We start from the raw sequence: 26,258 nt of genomic DNA on the forward strand, positions 1-26,258 counted from the left end.
TCTTTTTTTGCTGAGTTTAGTTCAATTTCCAGACGAAAATATGATTGTTTTTTGTACAGCACTGCCATGTACAGTACAGACGCGGAATACATTCTTTTTCAATATGATGTGCTTGCCATCAGCTATGGTGCAGATCAGACACACACCATAGCTTCAGATTATTTGTATCCTACATTATTGTGTGAGCGAGCTTTTGAGAGGGTGCGTATTTTCTACCTCGTATTTCCTGTCACAAACATCACATTTCTGAAAATATACAAAGGCCCTGATATATAATTGCTGAAAAGCTTACTCAACTGATTTTTCCTGATTCCCTCCTCCACCTTAGGTGGGGTGAGCAGCAGTACAATTGTATAATCTTTTACAGTTTAAGATGAATTAGGCTGCATGGTCAATGGGTCACGCAGCACAGTCCTAGCAATTTGTGCTTAAAAATTGCACAATTCTTTAAGCTGTCAGTGAAATCCATACAATATGTTGTCGAATTATCCACAGGTAAATACTTTAGCTATTTTCTTAATGGTTATCATACTTTATGCAAGCTGTGCCGAGCGAGGTGGTTTTAGAAAGGACACCTTGTTTTTACCACTTATGGTAGCATCTGCTGGTATTTGCATGTACTGCTTCAGTATTGATTTACTGAGGTTACACATCGAGGACACAATCACTACATTACTGTCAATATATTCCCATCATTATACATGATCGATATCACATTAGAGACGCAACCACTAAAGATTAAGCATCATTTCCCTGTGCCGTTGTGGTTTATGACCATGATTATCTCATACTGTACTGTAAAGGCATATACTAACCCTTAGGGTAACACGCTGTATAGGGCTCATAACCTATATTCTATAGACTTGGAGAGCTGTATCAATGTGAATATGTTACGCTGCATATTGGCTGCTGTGCATGACATGCTGGCTTACTAACAATGTGAGTAAAGAGGAAGAATGGGATTTGAGTTTGTGTGTAGGGAGGTATTGATTTATTCATTTTTACCTATGAGGTAGTTTTTTTAATACGTGTTTATTTTTGTTTTACACTCATTCTCCAACGTATCTACACCAACCATGAGATAGATGTTGAGTTTGTTCAAAGTCATCCCACTAAAGGTGGGACATATTGACGGGCTATATTTGGCAGAGAGAGTTACCATTCAGTGAGATGCTATTTGTGTGTTTTCTCTATAGGGGCATCCCAAGCTGACCCCATCCGGAGACTTCTTCCTGGGCTGAACACAATGGAGACTGTTTGACAGTGGAAGTGGAGGTTTACTGTACAGTAGCTCAGCTGGAGTTCCTCACCCCTTCATGACATGCAGTGAGCCGATGCCACCAGCAGGTATGGTGGACAATTGTAATTAAGATTAATGACCTATTGTGATTTTTAAGTTGTTGCTGCTCCAGAACCTATTAGGTAATTAGACTTTTCCTAGATAGATTTCATGTTTTGCATATTAACCATCAATAGAGTTATGGTCTGTTAGGAGAGCAGCAAGTGTCTGCTTGAAAGGGGCCACTTGAACAGCTCTTGAAGTCACACAGGTTCCCTGCCTCACTTGATAGAGCAGCTGTTTAGGAGCAGAGTAAACTAAGGTAGCAGATGTAAAATAAACACCTGAGCGGGGTCCACACATCCAGTTTTCAGGGGGAAAGGAAGCTAGGTTGAAAATACTGTATCCCTGAAAACAGGATGTTTCCCCGCTGAGGGTGGTTGTTTAATACAATTGCAAAGTTAACACATAATGCACTCCTAGCTTTGCCTATATGTTCCCACCATGTGTGCACCATGTATGGTCACTTTTAAATGAACCTAGGCTCTAATGGAACGTTCGAGAGGCTGGCACCAGGGGTGCATTTGATATAGCAGCGAGGAGCAAAGGTATATTTTTAAAAGTTTACATTTAGTCGGTTATGTGTCTGATTCAACGGACATAGGCCTTTAGAGCAGTAACCCACCGGTGGTGATCGAGCAGTGGTGTGGTGCACATCAGTGGAGCTGAGAGATGGCACCAGTTGAAAGGAATGCCTGATTATCACGCTTTCAACGACAGCAGGCTGACATATCTACCCTGAGCTTTTAATTGTATTCTTATGCAATTAAAATGTTATTTTTGCTTTGTATGGATAATCTGAGGCAGCAGCGATGGAGGCTTGTTAAGGAGGAGGATGTAATTAAGCTAAAATGGGAGAATGGAATAAGAGCATGTGCAAACCTTCCACTCTTAACGTTCCACACAATGGAGCGGTAAGGAAGTCCTCTCTAGACGGGTTCTTGAGCAGCTACATTGACCATGCTAGTCACCACCACTCAGAACACAGAGATGTGTTGAGATACAGCATGCCCATCTCCGGTCCAAATAAGTACTTACATTGCATGCTTTCCTGATGCAACTCTGTAGCCTATATTCTGTAACAATAGGGTTCTCGCAAGCCTGAGATTCAGCTCAAGGAACACCGAAAAAAACGGACAATCAAACCTGTCACGGCAAATACAATCCAGCTGAATTGTGCTGTCATAACAGCAGTCATTACACCTGGTGCAGGTGATGGGTTATTTATCTGACGTTGAAGGAGTCAGAACTTATATAGGGTGTACCGGAGGAACTCCACAGCACTGAGTGATGCTCCTCCAGATCTTTGTCTAGCACTGTGAAGTATGGATCAAATAAAATAGTGTCATTGCATTTCCTACAAAGACTATTGGAGGTCGTTGAACTAAGCGGTATGTTGTGTGTTTTTTTCTTCTTCTGTGCATAAAAAAATGTTGAAGAGATGTAGTGACCCTGTAATTGGTTGTTAAACCCAAGCTTGCTGTTTAGTATTTCAGGGCTCTCTAGTCAATATGGTGGTGAATTACACTCCCTCAGATGAACCCAGTGATGATTGTAGTGTAAAAGCTTGATAGAATATATCAGAAGCCATTACTCTTCAAAATTGGTTCTAGGTGATCTGTTTAGTGCCCCACAGGGGGAGACCTGAATACATTAAATCATGCAGTTTGGCATTTATTGGGATGACTTATGTACTGGAGGAAGCTCTGCAGGGTAGTCCCTAGCTGGCACTGCCACAAAGTCATACAATCGGATTTTAAACGTAACCCTAACCGTAACCTTAACCCTTACCAAAACTATAACCTGTACTACACTGCTAACCTTATGCCTAACCCTAACCTTAAATTCAGATCAAAAAGCAAATTTTTATTTTCATGGTTTCTTAACAATATATAGCCAATTTTGACTTTGCCGCTGGCCCGTCTAGTGGAAATCGCTCAGCTCCGCCTCCAGGACAAGATTCATCCCAATAAGCGTCAACATGCTTTAATCATGGCCGGAGAAACTGTAAGATCTGTTGATATCATTGTAATGAATCATCCACGCTGTATCTCTCTCTCTAAGTCCCTTTGCTGGTCTCCTCCCTCTGAAATAGGCAGGCTTCTAAAAGGTTGCAGTGTCTTTGTGGTGCACCGTGACTCTGTTCCATTCTAATCTAGAGGGTTCACTGCATTACCCTTGGGCTAGCAGCTAGCCTATCAGCTATTGTTGGGACACAGCTTAGAGATGGAAGAAAGAGCTTCCCCACTGCTGTCTGTAAACAGTGCCGAATCCTTTGTTGTACCATAACAGAGAACCAAGACTGCTTAGTAATAGTAGTACTACTAAGTAGTAGTACCATCGATATCACAATATATTTTTCTGCCTGTTTTCGGTTCTCAGACACAGCTGAGGAAGCCTCAGGTGTTCCTAAGTCCTGCCACTCATCCAGTAATAATTCCGGCTCCCATTCCCGGTGCTTAATTGCACTAAGCCTCGGCACCGGATAAATCCGGCCCTGCGCTTCTAGCTCCATTATTATTGGCTCCATAAACATTCAGCACTCCCCGCTCCCGTTGGAACCATGGCGGAGCAGTGACATTGTAATTTTCCAGACAGATCTAATTCCTCCATGATGTGGGATTGGAAGATTGGAAGACAGAAGACATGGAGAGACGGAGAGATGGTTTTCCCTTCCTGCCTTCTGACCTCTCACACACAGGTTGGCTATTGGAGTTACATTTGATGTCGAGGGTCACAGAGAATGAGTCCAAAAGGGGAAAGTACTGGGGGTGATTATGATTATTTTTCCCAATCCCCCCCTAGACTCAGTAGGTAGACAATGATACAGCCAGCCTGGCTCATCTGGCTGTTATTGTTATCAACTCTGCCCAGACAGAATATACTGCTCTATAGGGACGTTTTCCATTACAGTGCTACTGCTGTTGCTGCTGCTGACCCTGTGGATGTTTGTGAGGGAGCCTTGTGTCAATTTCTACTCTTTCGGGTCATGAACACTAACGAGCAATTAGACAGGAAGAGGGAAGATGATACGAGGCTGAAAAATGTCTCCCTAAAGTCCTGGTGAGTTTGAGCTCTTTCAGGCAGAGTCTGACAGGACTGGGCCTTTAATCATTCACAGCCACTAACAGGACCAGTGAGACTGTCTGAATGAGTTTGTGTCATGTCAGAAAGAAGGATAGCATCTCAAACATTTGACATACACACTCCAGGAAGCACGTAAAGATACACACACACTTACACTCATGGTCACACAACACACTGACACACACACACACACACACACACACACACACACACACACACACACACACACACACACACACACACACACACACACACACACACACACACACACACACACACACACACACACACACACACACACACACACAAACTCCTATGCCCGTCCTTTTCTCTTCATTCACCATTCCCTGGATCACCGTCATCATCTGGTGCTTTCTAGAACCTAAAAGTGTTCTTCAGCTGTTCCCATAGGAGAACCCTTTGAAGAACCCTTGTTGGTTCCAGGTAGAACCCGTTTGGGTTCCATGTATAACCTTTTCCATAGAGGGCTCTACATGGAACCCAAAAGAGTTCCACCTGCAACCAAAAAGGGTTCTCCTATGAGGACTGCTGAAGAATCCTTTTGGAACCTTTTTTTCTAAGAGTGTACCTTACAATGATGACCTCTTTATCCTGAATACTGGGCTCCCCACAAAGGTTGACACTTCTACCAAGGTGATAGGTTACTCATGTGTATTTCTTTAATTAATTCATAATTTCCCCTGTCCTAGTGGATCTGTTGTTTTCCCATCCTCAGCCATTCACTTTCAAGAACTAAGTGTTTTCAGCCCCTATTTAAAGGACTAACATGGTTTTAAAGGTCATTCTCACACTTTAAATTCAATTGTACCCCTAAAAGGCCTAAACATCTTAATTACAAATCCTATTATTGTAAACTTTATTAAATTCTCTGTTCAGTAGATACTGCCAAAACATACCATTGAAAGGAAGTGGCATGAAATTACAGCATCAATCCATTTTTCCATTTAGTCCTGTTGCGAGCCTCTTGCAACATACTGTAAATACTATAAAAAAATTTAGGGAATGTTCAGAACTGCAGAATTTGTCAAAGAAGCAAAATTGCCCATGCAATTTTACAAAGCACTTGTGCTTCTCCTATCCCAGTGTCAGAGGGGAAAAAAAGGCAATCTGTGAAATTAAACTTCAATTAGAGTAGTGGAGAGACTACTGCTTCACACAAAAGCTCCATTTTATACAGGCCTACACGCTCTCACCAGCTAAACACAGGCTCTGAAGATAATGACGGAATCATAGCAGAGAAAAATGCTCCTGTCCAAGACGCTGGCTAATTTAAGGAGCAGGAAGGGAAAGGGAAAGGGGGATACCTAGTCAGTTGTACAACTGAATGCATTCAATTGAAATGTGTCTTCTGCATTTTTTGTTGTTGTCAGCTCTGGGATTCGATCCAGCAACCTTTCGGTTACTGGCCCAATGTTCCTACCCCAAAAGTGGTGTATCATGTTGAACACGTGTTAAAACCGAATAATACTAATGCAGGCAATGATCATTTGAGGTTACAGATTCAGCGGTGTCTCAGTTTACTCTAGTGTATTTGTGAGTGCAGACCTGTTTATACTGTAGCTTCAGGTATAACTCATCTCACCTTTTGTTTCTTTTTCCACTATGGTGTGTAGTAAAGCCCAGTTCTTTTATGTGCTCAGCTGGTCAGATTTACTGCGGCTGTCCATTCTGTCTAACTATACGTAAACGCAAGACAAAGTCCAGATAATGGTTGTAAAACGGCTGTCTTGTTAGTCCTGGATGGCATTTCGTAGATGTCTGTTATTTTCTTATTATTTCTCAGAAAGAGGAAAGATGTGTGTCTAGCTGTGCCCGGGGGGACAGTGGAGGGAAATCACTGGAGGATGTAGATATATCCCAAGGAGGAAGAGAGACTGGGACGAAGAGAAAACAGGGTCATGAGATACTTCCACTATCAAAACAAGACCAGGACGACTCCAGACATGAGATTTCAGAGACATTTCCATAAGCCATAAGCACAACATTTCCGGATCATCCAATACCTAGATATCTAGCTAACTTTCTCAACCTCAGGCTGTCAGTGAGAGAAACTACCAGCCATTTGGCCTATAGACCTGCTGCAGACAGATCCATGGCTAGACCTGACATTCATGAAGATACCATTGTGGACAAAACTCTTTCCAGGTGGCTGAATTGACATTTGGAATAAATGCCATGGAGAAGGAGTGTATTTCAGTTACTTGTGTGTGTTTTAGGAACTGTGCATGCCTTCCCCCCGCTGATTCAATGTGGCATTTATGTGCGAGTTCTGTGGGTTTATGAAAGGATTTATTATTTCCGTTATTATCTTTAGACTCCCCGTTGAGTCAGTTAGCCGTGTCAAACTGAACGGCCCGTCTGATATGCTGTTACTTGAGTTGACAGAGACAAGGTTGCAGAGGGAGTCCAGAGAATACAGTGTGTCAGGGATAGATTCTCAGTGTAGTTCCACACTCCGTAATTCACACCCTCTGACAGACCTCTCCAGAAACCGTCCAAGAAAGGAGTCAGTATGCTGAAGAAATAGAACAAGAAGCACAACCAGAGAAAAACTCTGGGCTTGTCAGACCAGGTGGAACAAAGACGAGTAGAGAACAGTGAACAGGCAAGCGAGGGATAAAAAAAGGAATTCCAGGACAAAATCAGAGGGGCTTCAACTCAGAGGCAAGTGATAAATGGGAGCTTTTAGAATGCAGGAGACAATGTTCTCTCTGCTTCAACGTGTTCCGTGAACGTGGAGGTGGAAGGTATTTGGGTATTGTCCTACTTGTCTATCTCATCATTCAGGATGGTGGCCACCTGGCCATAGATATATCAGACCAGATGCCGTGTGATGAGTGTGTCTGTGACATATTGGCCTACGTACTGAGGTGGCGGTAGGTACAGACAAAATCCAATGTCCTTTTTTTAAAATCATGTTTTGCAGTTTTTACTAGTCAGTCCCCATCCTTAAATACCCCTGGCTTTCATTAGAGAAAAACCTGCAGCTCGTTTCAACAAGCAAATCCTGCTGTGAGTATAAACAGCAGGCTGCAATGCTGTCTTTGTTGCAGTTAAACAGCACTACAGGGAAAAGGGAGGGATTGGTTGCCAAAGAGTAACTACTTTCTTCTGTAAATAACAGAACGTCCGTGGATATATAACAATAGGCTTGTATAAAGATGAATACATGCAGAAAAAAGTTGACTGCGAAATCTGCTCTGCTTTATTCCATCAGACAAACACTGTGTAGATGTAGTAGGCTAAACGTAAGTGCATTCAATGCATTCTTTACTCCACAGACGTTGGTTCTGAATTGGCTGGTGTTGGCTGAGTGGTGCTGTTGACCCAACTGCCTCATTTTGCCTTTAAGGTCACTCAGATCCTTCTCATTATTATGTGCATGGTGAGAGAACATTTCTGCGAGCCAGTGCTGACTCACTATGGTCTTGCTTATTGACTGAAGTCTGGAGGCGTGTTACAGCTTCCACAGTTTTGGGCAGTGGAATGACAAACTGCACTCAAACTCTGCTCAGTGATAATGTCAGGAGAGAGCATTACGCCTAGGTGACATGAATGAGAATCATTTCTTTTTTAAACAATGACTAACATTTTAACCTGTGTGAACAGGATGACAGTGGCTTAGACTTTGAGGATCAAACGCAGCCACTTTTTGTCTATGATGGAAAGGTCTCCAGAGTACAGTAGTAACACTATTACTCTGCATCAGCCTTCCTAGTTGACTTCCACCTGATTTGGAATATGTCTCCATAGATCCAAACCAATATGGCCTACTGTCTCTTAGTGTGTTGACAGTGACTCCCCGGTGGGCGGTATCAACCTGTGAGCAAAATGATGTTAAACAGGCTGGATAGAATCATTATGTCTGCCATCACATCAGGCATCACATACCTTGGTTAATCCAGAGGGAACCGGATTCTTATACCGAGTTAATAGAGAATTAAGATGTGTTGTTTCGTGGCTCTGGAAAGAGATCCCAAGGGGGCGTCTTTCCAATTATCTATTAACTTGTGATTTATTGGTTCAGTTGTTCTCCTTTCCATCCCAACCTGACCTCCTTCCTCCTCTGTTTCTGCTCATTATTATCCCTCTCCTCTCCCCACAGTCGCCTCATATTTCCTGTCTGTCTCCATCTCCCTCCCTCCCCTCGTGTGGTCTCTCTAGCTCTGCTGCTCGCCTTAGCGCAGTGATGGGCTTTTCCCATGCAGCTGGTTCTTAATGGAGGCCCTGCTCCAGAAAGCTGATGTTAATGTTGACTGGGATCACCGACTCTCCTCCGAGGCACAGAGTGGTGAGAAATGAATGTGCTACCTCCAGCCGGCCTGGCCCAATAACTTCTCATATATGGATCCGGAGGCCTGAACGGGGCGGAAAGCGTACTGTTTGGGTGTAGAGGAAGAGGGAGGGGGGGGGGGGGGAGGAGTAGGGTGTTTTATGATAGGATGTGTATGAGTGTATACTGATGTCTTAAGAAATGAAGTTGGATGATAGCACGTCATGAAGGATGATGGAGGGTTAGTACATTTGGGAGACGTCCATGCCTGACAGGACAGTGTGTTAACGAAACAGGGAAAGTGGGCCTGTTGCTCCCTCAAGTATTGGTTTGTCCATCTTGCTGTCAACAGCATTGACAGTCAGCCTGCTCTGCCATGCCAACTTCCCTTAACCTCACAACCCTGTCTGACAGCCCTGGAGATGTGCTCTGTTCTGAGAAAGAGAGGTGTGTGTGTGTGTGTGTGTGTGTGTGTGTGTGTGTGTGTGTGTGTGTGTGTGTGTGTGTGTGTGTGTGTGTGTGTGTGTGTGTGTGTGTGTGTGTGTGTGTGTGTGTGTGTGTGTGTGTGTGTGTGTGTGTGTGTCCAGACGGTGCGGTTAGCCTCATTTACATCAGAGGATTGGTCATGACAGTGACCCTCGCTGACGAACGTAAGCAGACAGAGATTCCCCCGTCTGTTTTCTTCACGTTCTGCCATCAGTCCCTGGATCAGAGTCTGTAAAGCAGCCATCCATGCCACACCCTCGGTGACAGCACAGGGAAAAACACGTCATCACGCCACACATTCCCCGGGATGCGTATCCTGCCAGCCTTGCTATGATCTACACAAACCAGACCAGGCATCCATTTTAGATTGAATGGGGTGGCGCTGGTTCCATCCTGATTGGGTGACGTTCTAGTGTCTGTGTTATTTGTGACTGTTGGAAGGCCATGGTGTGCGAGACTCAGATACGCATAGTGACTCATTCCCCAGTGCTTAGAGCCAGGAAAGCCCCATCCGTCATGCAAAGATCACCCTTGTCCTGTCTCTTTGAAGTGATGGTTGGATTTGGTGAGGCAGGACACAGTGCCTCCGGTGTGAAAAGGTTCTACTACCGTGGGGAAACACATTCAAAAACGCAACAACGTTCCATACGTATGTATGAGACCAGGTGTGTAGCCAGGAACCCAGCCAAGTCCATCAACTTCCAATTCATCCGTGCTTGGGAGCAATTCAGTATGAACGTGGCTTTTTAATCTTTTCTTGGGAAGGTGTGGTAACCCTTGCTCTCACATAAACCCACAGGGGAGCAACATTAATCAAAAGAACACAGAATGGGTTTGATGGATTGGGTTGATGATTTGAATTTCCCCTTAGATATGACGTTTTTATTAATTTCATCTGTGGGTTTAAATCAGTGGAACGTCCGTTAGAACGATGCCCAGCCATCTAAATTGCATGCAGGACTCAAAAACTGGAGATTTATCGTCTTCCTCCACTGGCCTGCATGAATTATTTATTACTCAATGTCTCTCACACAAACCCCAGCAGCTCTTTAATCCACACTGATATTAGCCTGCCTGACTGTATATTGGTGGACTGAGAGACATATAAAAACCAAACTGCTGCGACAACATCTCTCTCTCTCTCTCTCTCTCTCTCTCTCTCTCTCTCTCTCTCTCTCTCTCTCTCTCTCTCTCTTTGTCTTCAGTTTATCATGCAACTTTGAAAAACTTGGATTACGTTTTATCTCAATCCTTTGCCCGGTTGACCCAATGAGGCGTTGTGCAGGCAGTGTGAAGAATGAAGAGGTACATGGTCTTAGATTGTCCTTTGAATTACCTGTTTCTGTGAATGTAAGATTGGGAAGGAGAAAGAGGCTAGCAGACTGGGGGGATTAGGAAGGGCTGATTCCCAGAGTAAAGGCTGTCAATTTGTTTACTGTGAGGAGATGTGATTGAGCATGTCTGCTGGCTACTTGGACCACAGCCCCGCGTCTCGCCAGTACAGGGATTGATTGAGTCGTACCTGCCTAGGGTTCCGTTGGCCCTGCGCCCGTCCACAGGCCACGTTCCCTCTCCCTGCCCAGTCTGTCAGACCCTGAAGTTATGACATCATGAGCCCCCTCATAAGGCACCTCCATTGTTTTGAAATGAAGGGACATCAATTTCCCAGGCTCCACTGCCCAGCGGATGATTTGTGAGTACTATTATCCTCAGAAATCATTCCGGAAAATGGCTGCGGAATGGAGAGAGTTTGGGAGGGGTGACTTGATGCATGGACATGGTGTCTAAGCCACCTGTTTTGGCCAGTTCCAATAGTGGTATTTCACACTTTTGGGGTCAAAACCCCACGTACACATAGATCTACTCAGATTACAGAGTTCATGATTATTAAGCGACTATTTTTGCCCTGAAAGTGGCATTCAGAGAAAAATATGACTTTGTAGATAGGACTGCCAGCTAAGAGAGTGAGAGATGGAAATAAATAGTGAGACAGAGGCAAAAAATGACCAATCAACGGGATGTCAATGGAGCATTTCCAGAACATTCTCTCTTGCCGTTTGCAAAAGCAGCTGACCTGGGTGCCATCCAGTTGACAGCCAAGGTTTTCATATCGAGGCTTGACTAATTCATTAGAAAGCCATCTGAGTCCCAGAACGTTCCATTGTTAGAACCTGAGTGAGAAATAAACTGCTGACTATTCGAAACACGCCTTCCAAACTTGATCACAATGCATAGGTAATGCATTATGCATTACGATTTCATTATGAATAAAAAAAAATTGTACGGAAAGCGTGTGTGAAATTGTTTTTATTTCCTTGAAGACTACCTAAACATGGCAACAAAATATGGAAATGTAAAGATAAAGTCACATTCACATTTCAAGTCTGCCCTAATTCAATCTCCTCTATTTCCTTTTCAAAACATTTGTCCGCATTTCAACTCTAAACTTTAACGGAAGTAAGAGTCTGAATCTATTTAGCGTCCTTTTGGGAAGAAGCAACTTACAGTACTTTTTCTTTCAGGAGCCACTCAGCTCGACACAATACGTGGTCAAATGCAGAAAGTTATCAGTGAGGTGCAGGAACGTAAAGTCCTCTTCACCACTCACTGAAGAATTCAATTCTCCCGCATGGATATGACAGCAGAGGGCTATTCTGCACAGGCAAGATAAACATTACAGTGGAAAACAGTGAAATAATAAATGCTGAAGGAATATGTTGGGATATTTATCTGAAGGGCCTGAAGATAGGGCCGAGGTGGGGAGAGGACTGAGGACAAATTAGTTTTTGCCATTGGCAGATTGTGACTAGACCTTCTGAATACTAAACATACTAGTTCCTTTTGTTTTCTGATAATCCATACCAGTGCGTTGTTCACTGTAGATGACAACACAATGTCCTGGGAGTGGCACTGATGTTGGAGATGGGATGTTCTGAGCTCATTAACAAGGGAAATTAATTTACTAGGTTCAGTAGTTATTCCCATATTTTCTCTCGTACACAACAGCGTTTGCGTTTGCGTTTACTATGGCCATTGTTAATGGCAGGAAATTAGAAAACAAAAAGTCAATTTTAAAATAAGTGTTTTATCCATTAAACACAAACCAATTCTCAATGGAAACGGAACCAAACAATGCAAAATAGCAATATCTAATAAGAGCCAATGAGATGCCATCGGTATTGCAGCAATTGCAACGTCAAACATACAAACTGTACAAGTTCTCACAGAGTTCAAATCGACAGCATAAACAATGCATTCATTCACACAAAAAAGCTGTATATTCCTATATGTTCCTGCCAGGAGTTTACAGGAAAGCTATGAGAATTGCATCGTGTAAACTACAAAGGGAACAGAATAGCCTAAATCTCTGTCACTGTAGTAACCTCTGACCTCAGATAGTATTACATCAGAGTTGAGAGAGAAGATGTCCTCTCCATCCGGTAACCTTTGTTTAACCCAGATATTCTCGCCTGCTTTTCCAGGAATATCCCCTGCTATTCCTCTTGCAGAGGGAAATGTAATTTTAGAAGGACTCCCCGCCGGAATTCTTTCTACTTGTGAATGTAATTATATTATCTCAGAGAAAACCCCTCCTCCGTTCTTTTCCCATTAGCTACTAAACCTTTGGGAGTGCCACCGTTGATTCACTCTACTGCCTGATGATGAGTTCATACAACGCTCCACACGCACCGTTCCTATTTCTCACAGCCTTCAGATGTTTAGGTCTGATTTACATAGATTTAATACTGGTAGGTTTGAAAGGAAAGTCCAGTATTGCCATCAAGATTAGCCTGATCAAAGAGGGGTCGTAATTCAATCAAACCTCACTGTGCTTAATGGTGAAAGACAGCAGTTGGCCATAATGTGTGAGCTAACCTTTATGACACGGATTGAATATTTATTCTTATAAGCCATCCTGTGGCTGGCTAACCCTCGCACCATTCTCTCCCAGGCTCTCCCCTGAACTTTAGGCAGAAATCTTTTTATCCCAGTATAAAGTCGGAGCTCAGCAGAATAGACTGCTTTCCTCCAAAGGATGATGAACACTGTAAAAGCCCACTTTTCAATAGCAGGGATTTCTAGGGGGATGGGATGAGGTTGAATAGATATGCAGAGGCTGCATGGTTTTGTCCGAGAGCACAGAGTGAACAGACCTGCTTATCAGGTTTTAGATAATATGTGAAGAAAAAAAAAAATCCCCTGACCTCCGAATGTCATTATCAGGCCGGTTTACTAGCCTGTAGTATTCACTGCCTGCTTCCTTTAGCTATTAAAATGGGGGGTCCATTCTCCAACTGGCCGTTTCAGTAGTCAGACAGCGGGGCAAAATAATCTCTTTGATATTCATCTCGCATTGAGCTAATTGTGCAGTTGTTGGGCTGTTTACGCATAAATCTGAAATTGCCTCATAAACAGATTACATGGGAAACGTACAAGAGGGAAAGCGTTTGATTGAAAAGTTGCAATAGAAGACTGGTTGAGTGGAGGTTTTATGACTGTGAACAATTATATATGCTAGTTCCAGAGAAAGATTCAGTAAGCAATCACCCCTCTTGTCAATGTCTTCCACTATTAACATAAATGAATCCTTCAGTTCATTTAGCTAGTTTCTGTATGGATGTCATGCTTGATGATTGCCAGTAGTCTCCAGTGTTATGTACAGAGCCAAATTCTTTTGTATTCAGTTGATGAGAGAAGAGTCTCTAAATCAAATCAAGAATATTAGAAGTCCAAAATAGAACACAATGCATTTTCCAAACAGCACTACGCAAGATCAACAGCTGTTTCAACATAATCTTCCTCCCGCATGCTAAATTAATCACACACAAAAAAAGAGTTGATGTAGTCAGCCAGGAAAACATGGAATACCGTAATTCATGGTATCAGTGTATTGACTGCTCACTTGACCAGCTTCATCTGAACCTGTATTAGTCATATGTATGACAACACTATGAGTGACAAGGTCAAGGACAACAAGTGCCAGCCAAGGTTTCTACCTGCGCCAGGGTCAACTACTAAGATGTTTGCATTGTCATTCTCTAAATCACCTCGCTGGCGTTGTGACGGGAAAGGCCTTCCGCCTCCTCGTTCTCCTTAATGAGCGCAGTTAACACAAAGCAGGAATATACTGGGACATACTGAGTGGGAGAGAAAAACAGAAAGCAATGCTAATAGCTAAGTAAACAAATGAATAACTGGAGCGCTCGGCCCTGGGGTTAAACAACAGACCCCTCTAATCACTCTCTTTGATTCAGTTGCATTGGTATTCATACAGGGAGCAGCCGAGAAGATGTTTTGTCTGAACACAGTCAACTCCAGCCCCCAGTGTCTGAGCTGATACGTTGGAATGAACAAGCTGCTGCAGACATATTCACCCATGGAGAAAAACACCAAAACGCATCTCTACGGTATGTGCCTGTAAAATAGCATGCACCACTTTCTTAGACAACTGCAAGCAACTCATCTGTGACGGATGAAAGGTTGCTGAGAGCATTTGAGGTTGATCAATATCTAGGGAAGGCAGTCTGAGAATAACAATTCAAGTAAATACAAAGATATCCATAATTTTAACAAATATACAGAGATATGGAATAGAGAGCAGTCAGAGCTCTGCATTGCAGAGATGTAGCCTATCGTCACACACCAGCAGAGGCTGATTGACGAACAGCTTTTCCAAATGGTATAATCAAGACGTTATAGAAGGAAGCGAGCAGAGACAAGCACTACAGCTGGTAGGAAGGCACAAAGTAGACAACAGGGAGAGCTGGTTAAGACGTCAGCTAAGAGGTGATTCTCATTGACGAACATTTTAGAATAGACCCTAAGATCTATAACAGCCCCAGAACCCTGAGAGTCAAGCCTCGTCATACTGAACCGTGATAGAGCAGCAGCCCATTCTTGGAACAGGCCCTGGCAGTTGGCGCTGAGGGACACCGAATACTAGAACATTGCATTGTGGGTGCTCCCTCCCGAGTATTTCAAAATGGAAACACTGGCAGGTCTGTTTAATGGGTTATGCTTTCTATGAGGTATTTTCAAAGCACTTAACATGGTTCATAGCGGTGCAAGCATATTTTTCTGTAAAATGAGAATTATACTAGTCTCTAAGGGGTATCAAATGGAAATGCTAGAGTCTTTGGACATAAAACAGAAATTTCACCAGGGAGTGCGTGAGGGGAAATTGCAATGACTCTAAAAACATAATATAAATGGATTCAATCCCCCATTGTTCATGATGCAAACTATTCTACCCGGGGGGTGTCCAAGGCACCCCCTGGGTAGAATAGCGATGAAAACATTTGCATGGTTATACCAGAGACAATTTGAAGTATAACTTCATGTCTCCTATTTGCCGCATATAAACATCTCTCTTGAGTTTATCGTTCTCTGCAGAATGTCATAGCAAGCTGTTGTGCAACGTTAACTCACAGTAAGCCAGTGCATATGGAAACATCCTATTTAGACACCCATGGAGGTCTGCTATACTGTGTGAGCATGCTCCGCACCTATCTGCAGTCTGCACCCCTCTTCAGGGAGGGCTGAGCTGAGAGATTTCCCAGATAAATGGTTCTGTCACCCAGTCAGGACGCCGTAGAGGCATGTCAGAGAGACAGAGGGCCTCATTAAGACGTCTTATAGCCAGCGCAGCACATCAGCTCCCCTGACCCTTCTGGAGCTGTACTGACTCAGGAGGGGTGATGATGGCAGGCATCCTCTGAGTACAGAGAGCCCTCTGGGCCTTCCTACTTCACCACCTGTACTCTACCTACCGGCAGGGGAGAGCGAGGAGCCGCTGCCATATTTATAAGGGTGATTCTGAGAGAGTAAAGGGGTAGGGTGTAGTTTCTCCGTTATATCTGCTACCTGAAAGCAGCTTTTTTACGGTTGAATGGGGTAACTTAAACTAACCGCTTAAATATACAGGCATTGGTGGTAGAAATAGCATAAGCTTACTTTTACGTAATATCTTAAATCTGCCTAATCAGAATCAATTTAATACACTGTTTACCTCAAAGGCCTCTGTTTACCACTGAAATCACAGGGGGGTAAAGTCTAGATTGTAATTAGTTTCAGATGTTCTGCAGCTAAACCCTAGTAGATTCAGTTCAATCTTGAGTTGCGTATTCTCAGCTACAAAGTGTAATAGAGTATGTACAAGTGATAGGCTACAGTCTAAACCTTGCCTCAACCACCAGATGACCTCTAATCTACTACAGTAGTTCAGATCATTATGTTCAACACCCAACACAAGGACACCAGCTCTGACCTCACAAACCCACTCAGTCACATAATCGTACACACACTTTCATTTTTACACATGACCCTCCTGTACACACAAACACACACAAAGGCACACACACACAAAGCGATGCACCAGCCAGGCCCAGAGTAAATCAGCGATGACTGTCTGTTGGGACAGGCAGGCAGCTTTATTAAATCAAAGCCCCCTCCCCAGAGGGCAGGGTAATTTATGAGGGAAGATTAAGGTGATGGAGTACGGACAAAGACAGCAGCCACAGCCAGACAGGATCCAGGGAGAACCACAGAGCACACATTATAGTCCTGATGGGCATTCTCACTGACATATAGATAACTCTCCAAGCAGGACAGATGCAGCTTGCGCCACAGACAGAGAAGAAGAACTCAACTTTATTGGAACTCAGCAGAAGCTGCCTCCTTATGTCTTCCATCACCATATCGCTACTTTACAAGCTGCCTCACTTGTATGTTTAGTCAGCTAGCAATCTGCATCAGGAACTAACCAGATGTTGAGAAATATAGCTTATGTTCAAAATAGAGAGGATGTGCAAAACACTAATGTAAGGCCTTGAATGGTTTCTAATATTCCCATCAGCAAAATAGGCGGCCGGAAATGTCATGTCACGTAATCTCTCTGAATTTCCAGTATCGTCATCATGTGACTGTCACTGTCAGAATGGGGTGTTCCCTGAAGAGCCAGAAATACCTTAAACAGCGGAATAAGAACTTCTCACAGTGATGCAAAATCCTCCAACACGTTCTACATGATCAGCTCCCACCAGAGTGTACTTTCCTTTATGTTTGTCTGATTCGACTTCTCCTATTAGCCTAATGAATGAATTATAGCCACAGAAACAAAGATCATTAAGCACATTTTCACCAGGGGACAAATCATTTGGACAATGTGACGTTGCCCAATGTGAAGTGAAACGATCTGGTTCTACATATGGACTCTACGTTATCTGCATTGAAGGGAAAATGACGTCCATCACACCTGTCACGCCTCAAGGGTGCCATTTAATCTCTGAGGGGCTTTGTGAGTTCTTCACTGCCTTCTTGTTTCAGTGTGATTACTCATAACAGGCAGAGTAGGATATTGTCTGGCAGAATGTGTCGTAATGCGCACACCCGCGTCCCATAAACAGAACACGATATCATATTTGAATCTGCTCTGGGATGACAGTGTACAAAACACGACTGTAGCCACAGGGCTTATGTCTCATCTAATAACTGGTGTCTTTTTTATTCCTTATTTGAATACCTTGTGTTCTTTAGCAGCCTGCGGTTCGGTTCACAAGCAGGTGTTACATTCATTCTTCACTTAAGGTAGAGTCCCAGGAGTGTTTTTAACAGGCATGTAGCGGCTGGTAAAGAGCTTTCAAAAGTCTTTTGATTTCTGCAAGGTGCTGCGACACAAAATTAGCATTTAAACATCAGGCTGCCTGTTAGCGCCACATAGGGAACTATGGGTAACGGAGTGCTCAGGGGAAATGTTCTCAAAGTGGCATGGTTTTATAGATGTGGCATGTTGAACTTAGACCATGCTCATTTACATGTGAGACGGCCAAAGCCACTTTTGCATATCATAATTAGCTTAGTTCAGTGGAGTGTATGTATTATGTAAATCGTGGGTTACAGGTGCTTTAGGGTTGGAGAAGGAGATTCAAGCAGTAGGACTGAGAGAGAAAATCCCATGGCGGTTACATGTTCCACCCTTGCACCCTTGAACAAAGTCCCTGGCCTTCATACGCAACTGTAATTATCAGTACTACTCATGAAAGTATTCAAGCAACAAACACCTCCCTTTCACCACTCCTTCTCTCTTAAAATATCTTGAAACTCTTCACAACTAATGTTTGGTATGTGAAGGTGGCTCTACTGTTAGCATTGGCCCCTGCTCCATTCATCTCACTAGTGCTATATCTAACAAGGACACCCAGAATGTAACGACAAACAGAGTGCTGGATCATGACTGCACGCTAATGGCTCCTCACTCCAAATGGACTTTCACATCTGACCCAAGGAAACCTGTCCATGTTGTCTTCGAATGAGAAAGACGTTTGGTCAAATATATTGGAAATGGAGCTTCAAAAGTGTGCATGCTCGTATTTGAAGTTCTTTGTCAAGCAAAGTTACATATTGCCTATGACCCAGTTTTTATTCATGGCAAATAGAGAAGATTATCTGTTGGCCAAAGCTCACACCCTCAAGCTTGGGCCATTAACATCCGTCCTGTATCTGAGCTAAGCAGATATTTAATGCTTGAGCTCTGTGTATTTTCATGTGTGAAATTTCGCAGCCTTAGGTTGGCTTAAAAATGTGCACAGTCCACGGCCCGTGTTTAAATCTCAACCAATGAGTTACAGCAACATAAGGGAGACCCTAAATACTAAATCCTTTATTTGGCTACACAGAACTAGTTAACTTCTAACTGACAGTGAAGCATACACCCTGCTGTGTCGTTATGGATTTAAAATGTACATACCTTGATGTTTATTTGAAAAGTAATATGTCTGACCTGGTATATTGCGTGTCGTTTGCTTAGATCGTCTTTATGAATTTTTATCGGAAATAGAATCTTATAGACTTCATGGTCGGTAGATCATTATCGTCCTCCTCAACAGGCTGGCAGGTTGTATTTCATTATCTGAAATATGTGTGTGATATATGGGAAATTATTAATTCACTCAACCTCCTCACTTCTACACATAACCTCCTGAGAACGTAAAGACAACTTGAGGGCAGCTAGAGGTTGATCCATTTATTTAGAGTACCGAGGTATAGGACTGTCTTATTTTGCTATATATTCTTGTAAAATAAATGGCTAATCTCAATGAGACTAACCTGGTAAAATAAAGGTAAAATAAGTAATTCTTCTGCCATTCCTCTGTATAATTTCTTGATGTTAATCTTCATAAGTGCCTGAGGAATGGGCTTGTCAGTCACTGCAGTATAGTTGTGAGGTGTTTTTTATTTAACTAGGCAAGTAAGTTAAGAAGAAATTCTTATTTTCAATGACGGCCTAGGAACAGTGGGTTAACTGCCTTGTTCAGGGGCAGAACGACAGATTTTTACCTTGTCAGCTCGGGGATTCAATCTTGCAACCTTCCGGTTACTAGTCCAACACTCTAACCACTAGGCTACCTGCCGCCCCGTGTGAGTGTGTGTGTGACATTCTGAAGGTTGATGTGGAGATTATCTCTGTTCATCTTGTCACTGCTCATTAGAGTGGTAATGTGGAATTTCAGAAGCTTGTTCAAGCTCTCAGGAGACAGAAAAGCATCTCATATGGGGAGAAAACTGACTAGTCGCTGAACTGTATCAATGGCTGTCTAAATTAATTTGGCTAGCAAAGCGCAGTAAAAGTGTCTAACATTTAAACGGCTATTTCCCCAATTCCCACAACATTCATACACACTGATATCGCTGATATCACCTGGTGTGACTTACAGTTGAAGTCGGAAGTTTACATACACCTTAGCCAAATACATTTAAACTCAGTTTTTTACAATTCCTGACATTTAATGAGAGTAAAAATTCCCTGTCTTAGGTCAGTTAGAGTCACCACTTTATTTTAAGAATGTGAAATGTCAGAATAATAATAGAGAGAATGATTAATTTCAGCTTTCATTTCTTTCATCACATTCCCAGTGGGTCAGAAGTTTACATACACTCAATTAATATTTGGTAGCATTGCCTTTAAATTGGTTAACTTTGGTCAAACGTTTCGGGTAGCCTTCCACAAGCTTCCCACAATAAGTTGGGTGAATTTTGGCCCATTCCTCCTGACAGAGCTGGTGTAACTGAGACAGGTTTGTAGGCTTCCTTGCTCGCACACGCTTTTTCAGTTCTGCCCACAAATGTTCTATGGGATTGAGGTCAGGGCATTGTGATGGCCACTCCAATACCTTGACTTTGTTGTCCTTAAGCCATTTTACCACAACTTTGGAAGTATGTTTGGGGTCATAGTCCATTTGGAAGACCCATTTGCGACCAAGCTTTAACTTCCTAACTGATGTCTTGAGATGTTGCTTCAATATATCCACATAAATTTCCTTCCACATGTCGCCATCTATTTTGTGAAGTGCACCAGTCCCTCCTGCAGCAAACCACCCCACAATATGATGCTGCCACCCCCGTGCTTCACGGTTGGGATGGTGTTCTTCGGCTTGCAAGCTTCCCCCTTTTTCCTCCAAACAAAACAATGATCATTATGGCCAAACAGTTCTATTTTTGTTTCATCAGGCCAAAGAACATTTCTCCAAAAAGTACAATCTTTGACCCCATGTGCAGTTCCAAACCGTAGTGTGGCTTTTTTATGGCGGTTTTGGAGCAGTGGCTTCTTCCTTGCTGAGCGACCTTTCAGCTTATGTCGATATAGGACTCGTTTTACTGTGGATATAGATACTTTTGTACCTGTTTTCTCCAGCATCTTCACAAGGACCTTTGCTGTTGTTCTGGGATTGCACTTTCGCACCAAAGTACATTCATCTTTAGGAGACAGAACGCGTCTCCTTCCTGAGCGGTATGACAGCTGCGTGGTCCCATGGTGTTTATACTTGCGTACTATTGTTTCTACTGATGAACGTGGTACCTTCAGGCCTTTGGAAATTTCTCCCAAGGATGAACCAGACTTGTGGAGGTCTACAATTTTTTTTGACTGATTTCTTTTGATTATCCCATGATGTCAAGCAAAGAGGCACTGAGTTTGAAGGTAGGCCTTGAAATACATCCACAGGTACACCTCCAATTGACTCAAATTATGTCAATTAGCCTACTATGCTAACAGCAATGTGTTAGCATAGTGCTTCACATCAACAACAGCAATGTGTTAGCGTAGTGCGTAGCGTAGCGTAGCGTACACAATTAATCTTCTCCTTTCCCCCCTCTGATAACCAGGTGGTGAATCGCATCTCTGCATGTCTGGCAGACATATCAGTGTGGATGACGGATCACCACCTCAAGCTGAACTTCGGCAAGACGGAGCTGCTCTTCCTCCCGGGGAAGGACTGCCCGTTCCATGATCTCGCCATCACGGTTGACAACTCCATTGTGTCCTCCTCCCAGAGTGCTAAGAACCTTGGCGTGATCCTGGACAACACCCTGTCGTTCTCAACTAACATCAAGGCGGTGACCCGTTCCTGTAGGTTCATGCTCTACAACATTCGCAGAGTACGACCCTGCCTCACGCAGGAAGCGGCGGAGGTCCTAATCCAGGCACTTGTCATCTCCCGTCTGGATTACTGCAACTCGCTGTTGGCTGGGCTCCCTGCCTGTGCCATTAAACCCCTACAACTCATCCAGAATGCCGCAGCCCGTCTGGTGTTCAACTTTCCCAAGTTCTCTCACGTCACCCCGCTCCTCCGCTCTCTCCACTGGCTTCCAGTTGAAGCTCGCATCCGTTACAAGACCATGGTGCTTGCCTACGGAGCTGTGAGGGGAACGGCACCTCCGTACCTTCAGGCTCTGATCAGGCCCTACACCCAAACAAGGGCACTGCGTTCATCCACCTCTGGCCTGCTCGCCTCCCTACCTCTGAGGAAGTACAGTTCCCGCTCAGCCCAGTCAAAACTGTTCGCTGCTCTGGCACCCCAATGGTGGAACAAACTCCCTCACGACGCCAGGTCAGCGGAGTCAATCACCACCTTCCGGAGACACCTGAAACCCCACCTCTTTAAGGAATACCTAGGATAGGATAAAGTAATCCTTCTAACCCCCCCCCCCCCTTAAAAGAGTTAGATGCACTATTGTAAAGTGGTTGTTCCACTGGATATCATAAGGTGAATGCACCAATTTGTAAGTCGCTCTGGATAAGAGCGTCTGCTAAATGACTTAAATGTAAATGTAAAAAAATGTAGTGCTTCATATCAACAACAGCAATGTGTTAGCATAGTGCTTCATATCAACAACAGCAATGTGTTAGCGTAGTGCTCCATATGAACAACACTGATATGTTAGCGTAGTGCTTCACATCAACAACAGCAATGTGTTAGCATAGTGCTTCATATCAGCAAGAGCAATGTGTTAGCATAGTGCTTCACATCAATAACAGCAATGTGTTAGCGTAGTGCTCCATATGAACAACACTGATATGTTAGCGTAGTGCTTCATATCAACAACAGCAATGTGTTAGCATAGTGCTTCATATCAGCAACAGCAATGTGTTAGCATAGTGCTTCATATCATCAACAGCAATGTGTTAGCGTAGTGCTTCATATCAATGACAGCAATGTGTTAGCATAGTACTTCATATCATCAACAGCAATGTGTTAGCATAGTGCTCCATATCAACAGCCTCACTGCTAATGCTGAGATAACAGAGGACACAGTATCAGTCCACCCTGCCAGCCACACATTCCCTCTCAGTTCAAAGGTCTTCTGCATCTCTGATGGAGATAGAGGTCTGTGTGTAAATGGTGCTGCGGTGCTGCAGTGGCAGTGTCTGCCTCTCAACAGTGGTGTTGTTGGTGGAGCTGCAGCATCAAAGCGGTGGTTTGTTTGCCGTGTGAGAGGGAGCACTTCCCAGAGGACTGTCAGGTCAGTGTGGTGCCGTGCTCGTCGGCTCCCTGGCAGGGATTGACAGGAGAAGGCAGCGCAAGTGCTGACTGAGAGCTCAGTGGGAGTGCCCTTCCAATTAGCAGCCAGTAACCTTCCAACCCTGCCCTGTTTTCAGCCCGGCTCCAAGAACAGACAGGGACACACACGTAAACCCGGGCACACACACACAGACACACAGATCTATTCACATTGTTGAGGAAAACTCATTCCAAGGATCAGGCAGAGCTCATGATCAAGTTAATACGAGTTTATTCAAGCAATTGCAAGGGAGATCACACTCAGGATAAACCGGAGAGGAACTGAAAAGTTACAGAATCACACAGGACGATATACTTCTTCTACACAAAGAGCTGCTTGCCTCTCCTAGGGGAAGGCAAGTTTACATGAGAGATAAGGGGGACTTGGCTCCACTTCCTTAATGCATTGAACAAACAAGAACAGGTTCTAACCCGTTCTCACAGCCTGCGTGTCTAAGAGAGTGGAGTGATGAGTTCTGTAAAGCCTATTCAGATAGAAGAAGAATTTGGCCTTGTACTGGGCCTCTAGTACCCGAAGCGATAAGGAGCCAGCAGCAACTCACTCCTTTGTACGGTGTGTGAAGAGGGTACTGGAAAGTTATGGAAAAATACCAGTTGATACAGTACATATAGTACTATTCAACTCAAGTGTTTACATAGCAGAACCATTTTCCCCCAACACCATCCACACATGTACAATGTTCAATGGAATCCTTAAGGCAAACAACTAACACTAATCTGTAGACCCAAACACCCTGCACCTATACCTCTCCCAACCAACAGGAGGCTGATCTGTTCATGAAGATGAATCTCCATTGCTGAGGGTTGTGGTCCAAGACGCACTTCATTCCATCTCATTGGAGTGGAGCACTCTGCAACCCACGGACAGCTCATTGATCAACACCAGTAACATGTGTCATATGACTATTCACCTATTAGGAAGAGGGGTGACACATAAAACGAATTGTTCAAATTCTGTGATGTCCCCCCAAAAAAGTAGTCATTTCCCACTCTACGTAAAACTCTTTGGCCATTTAGTGTTTTTCTTAAGGCAGTGTTTTGTAGTGTTATGTGAATTATGCAATATGCTACGCTTTTTAGATGGTCACTCTTGTATGTCATTTCTATGAGCAAAGGTATATATTTTTTTTACAAAAAGGCTTTGACAATGAAAAATGTAACCTTTTCAAGACTAGGCTTGCAAGTGTGCTATTTACAGTTATTTACTGAATGAATTTCATTACATTCTAATGCTGGAGAGGAACCTCTGCGGTGTCCAAAGGCTTGTTGGTAAACGCCAGCATTTTATTTTTATCAAGCTCAACCTTCATGAAGCATTTAATTCAGCCTAGGCATTCTTAGTTGTTTTTTGGTTGTTGCTGTGTTTCTCCCTCAGCAGACTGTATTGATCGTTATGTTGAATCCACTGTGAGAGAAGCAGAGGAGAGCTGGTATCCAATTGCATTCAGTCAGAGGGAAAGTCGCATTGATTGTGCTTAAAGTGACAAGATTGAGGAGGCCCATATTGAGCGTTATTGTCCCGGTAGAAATAGAGTGTTGGACAAAGGGACAGAGTGCGGATGGTTCCCCGAATGTGAATGGGTTGAAAGCAATGAATCAATCCTGGTGTGACTTATAATACATCTAACAGTACATCACACCTTCATACTGCTGGACTAGTGTATCCAATGACAGGCAGACATGGTGATTTAAAGAGACAAGAAAACACCATGGAAATAAATAAGGCCTGTGCACATGCAGGGTGAGAGGTCCTCAGTGCTGCTTGTAATAACATACTGTTGAGCACATGCACTGACTGAAAGGGTATTTCTTCTCAAAGGCAGGTGTTGGAGAGGCTGGGTTTTCATGGGATTTCAGGGATTCCGCCTCTTCTCCTCCTATGATCATCCATCAGGTGAAATTGCTTTCTCCCAACATTAAGCTGTCAGGCTGAAAATAACAGATGAAGCCTGGCAGAGAAACACATGATTACTGGGTAAAAATGCTCTGCCGTGCAGGGGCCTGTGACCTCCTTCAGAGGGGCTCAGTGGAGGGAGAGAGTATTCCAGGACTAGCCCAGTTGTACATGGTTATACGGCAACGTCGCCTTTGTATTACTCCTCATAAGTGTGTTTTTAAAATGGATTCCTGTGTCATTTGGCCCCGGTAATCTTAAGGGCCACACTTTGCTGAAATGAGCAAGCCTACTCAGTGAAGGTCCAAGGCTGTGTGTGCATGACTGAACCCGCTTGTTGCTGCATAATCCAGGTCTCTGGAAGTCTCCATGAGAGGCATCCAACGCCTCTCCCTCCTAGCTACCCCCTTATGTTCAGCTGATGTCTAGGCTGGCTGTCCATCGCTGGAATCTTAATGACACAATGAGAAAATTCTCAGCTGGCTAATTGTGCCATGATGTAAAGAGGTTGAGTATGGGGTCTGGAATCTGAGACAGAATCAGGATAGGGGAGGTGGCAGATGTGGACATGTCTCAAGAGGGATATTTTGACTTATGTGAAATAGACAGACGGAGGGGCAGAATTAAGATGTGAGGTGAGAGGAAGATGGAGAGTTGAGAGTGTTTAGAGGTAGAAAAAACAGGTAGAGGGAAAAGAGAGCAGCACCTTTAAATAACTGTCTGCCAGGAGCCGGAGATCCTTGCTTCAGTTATCTCTGTTTAGTTTACACTGCTTTAGCCTCTCACCTACAGTGTCCACAGGTTTCTGCTTCTGTCAATGTGTGCGCCGCATAGCCAATTAGGCATGGAAATGGGAGAATTAAAGCAGGTTGCATACTTAAACGCTGATGTGATTAACACCTAGTGAGCAGATTTGGCATATTTCAATGTGCAAGGTTAGAATGCTATGGAATTGTACGCCACAATATATCTCAGCAGCCTAAGATAACAATGGCTGGAATTCAGTTTGGATTCCGGACCTGGCAACGGCTGTACGTCACCACCAGTTCTGTCAATGGAAAATAACGAAGGCTTTCAGAAATTGCTGCCTTTCAATATGAGGACACCAGAAGCATGCTAGCTGAGCTCATTACTGCAAGTGGTTATTGATTCATTGATACTTACAGACACTTTTGACTTATCCATTGTCTGTCTACTACTTTGTGAAGTATTTCAGCTGTATCTTCCTGAAGAAAATGTCTTCAAACCGGGTCACTTTTCTAAATAGAGATGGTGCAGTAATATTTACCGGGAAAATATTCT

At 43.6% G+C, this 26,258-nt stretch overlaps 1 protein-coding gene across 2 annotated transcripts in view; it reads left to right on the forward strand.

The window, feature by feature from the left end:
* LOC139565922 (muscarinic acetylcholine receptor M2-like) overlaps positions 1-26,258 on the forward strand; it is an 81,140-nt gene that overhangs the window by 4,117 nt on the left and 50,765 nt on the right. The window contains exons 1-2 of one of the 2 annotated variants that reach the window (XM_071386617.1): positions 1,232-1,347; positions 3,934-4,040. The gene's annotated coding sequence lies outside the window, so the exon portion shown is untranslated. Of the gene's footprint in view, positions 1-1,196; positions 1,348-3,933; positions 4,041-26,258 lie in introns of those variants that run through there. The other variant, XM_071386616.1, reaches the window with a different exon arrangement.

This window comes from Salvelinus alpinus, chromosome 37 (assembly GCF_045679555.1).
Source record: "Salvelinus alpinus chromosome 37, SLU_Salpinus.1, whole genome shotgun sequence".
NCBI lineage: Eukaryota > Metazoa > Chordata > Actinopteri > Salmoniformes > Salmonidae > Salvelinus > Salvelinus alpinus.